The sequence below is a fragment of the Bos grunniens genome, chromosome 4 (assembly GCF_055505025.1).
Source record: "Bos grunniens cultivar Pamir isolate PY7600 chromosome 4, Bosgru_T2T1.0, whole genome shotgun sequence".
Lineage (NCBI taxonomy): Eukaryota > Metazoa > Chordata > Mammalia > Artiodactyla > Bovidae > Bos > Bos grunniens.
In genome coordinates, this window is record NC_141168.1 from 31,813,549 (window position 1) to 31,815,586 (window position 2,038).

Consider the following 2,038-nt stretch of genomic DNA (forward strand, 5'->3'; position numbering starts at 1 on the left):
AGTTAACCATGATCATATGCCTTAAGCCTAGGTAGTTAACAGTGGACAATTATCAATAGGCCTGTGGTCATACCCCAATAAGCATAATAGAATGTATGATTCTATTCGGTTACACAGATAATTAGGGTATTCTTTTAGGCACAGTGGATTTGAAAGCTATAGCACCTCCTCTGTCGGGGGAGCCGGCGGCTACACACGGTCCCCTGGGGGCTTTGGATCTCCGACAGCTTCCCAGGCCAAAAAGAAATCCAGAGCTCGAGCTCAGCACATTTTACCCCGTACCATATCTCAGCTGCTTTCTGCTACTCTGGTTGATGAAGTATTCAGAATTGGAAATGTTGAGATTTCACAGGTCACTATTGTGCGGATTATCAGAAATGCAGAGAAGGCTGCAACCAACATTGTTTACAAGATAGATGACATGACAGCTGCACCCATGGATGTTCGCCAGTGGGTTGACACAGATGATGCCAGTGGTGAAAACACTGTGGTCCCTCCAGAAACATATGTGAAAGTGGCTGGTCATCTGAGATCTTTCCAGAACAAGAAAAGCCTGGTAGCCTTTAAGATCATGCCCTGGAGGATATGAATGAGTTCACCACACATACTCTGGAAGTAGTCAATGCACACATGATGCTGAGCAAATCGAACAGCCAGCCTTCAACAGGGAGAGCGCCTATCAGCAATCCAGGAATGGGTGAAGCTGGGAACTTGGGTGGGAACAACTTCATACCAGCAAATGGCCTCACTGTGGCCCAGAACCAGGTGCTGAATTTGTTCAAGGCTTGCCCAAGATCTGAAGGATTGAACTTTCAGGATCTCAAGAACCAACTCCAGCACATGTCTGTAGCCTCAATCAAGCTAGCTGTGGATTTTCTAAGCAACGAGGGACACATCTATTCCACCATGGATGATGATCATTTTAAATCCACAGATGCAGAATAACTGGATCTAATTGGGTACCCGAGATATTTTCCAGTTGGACCTTTTTTTGCCGCCTCTTGTCTCCAGCTGTGCATATAATTGGCGAGTTGACTTCTAGGAAGTAGATTTCATCTATAAAAGATCTCAACTGACATCATTTTGAAACTTACTACTACTCTTCTGTGTTTTTGATGGACTTCCCTGGTAGCTCAGACGGTAAAGCGTCTGCCTACAATGCGGGAGACCTGGGTTCGATCCCTGGGTCAGGACGATCCCCTGGAGAAGGAAACGGCAACCCACTCCAGTATTCATGCCTGGAAAATCCCATGGACCTAGGAGCCTGGTGGGCTACAATCCATGGGGTCGCAAAGAGTCGGACACGACTGAGCGACTTCTGTTGTGTGTGTTTAGGCACAGAGAGCCCTGGGGCTCTTTTTTCTGGGGGCCTGGTTTTCCAGTTTGTATGTCGTTTCCAAAGATACTGGGCAAAGAAGTCCACAGTCCGGCCCAGAGCCTGTTCTGTTTCCTCCTTCAGTCAGAGCAGCGGCAGGTTTCTGCTGCCTTTTCTTCCCACTAAATGTATGAACATGGAACCCAGGTCTTGCTCCCAGATCCCTTACCTGGAAATGGGCTAATAAATAATCATTTTCCCTTTTTTTTAATGTATTTATTTTTTGCCTGCACTATGGCTGTGTTGCAGTGGTCAGGCTCTCTCTAGTTGCAGTAAGCAGGGCTACTCTTCCTTACAGTACGCAATGCAGGCTTCCCATTCTGGAGGCTTCTTGCTGTGGAGCATAGGTTCTAGGCTCGTGGGCTCAGTAGTTGTGAAGCTTGGACTTCTTCCCAGACCAGGGATCAAACCCATGTCTCCTGCATTGTCAGGTAAATTCTGAACCACTGAACCACCAGAGAAGTTCTCTTATCTTACTCCTAAACAACCAGGATGGAACTCTTTCGATATTTCAAAATTGTAGAGACAGCTAGCTTGATAAAACATCTGTTTCAAAATTCTGACCCTGAGAGAACAGTAGTGTTCCTAAGGAGGAAACTTGAAGTTATAACTCTTATCATGTCATTGAAAAGTAAACTAAGCCCACATCACCTGAGCTTTAGT

General features: G+C 46.0%; 1 pseudogene; it reads left to right on the plus strand.

The window, feature by feature from the left end:
• Positions 1 to 281: 281 nt before the first annotated feature.
• On the plus strand, positions 282 to 995 carry LOC147373887 (replication protein A 32 kDa subunit pseudogene; annotated as a pseudogene).
• Positions 996 to 2,038: the final 1,043 nt, after the last annotated feature.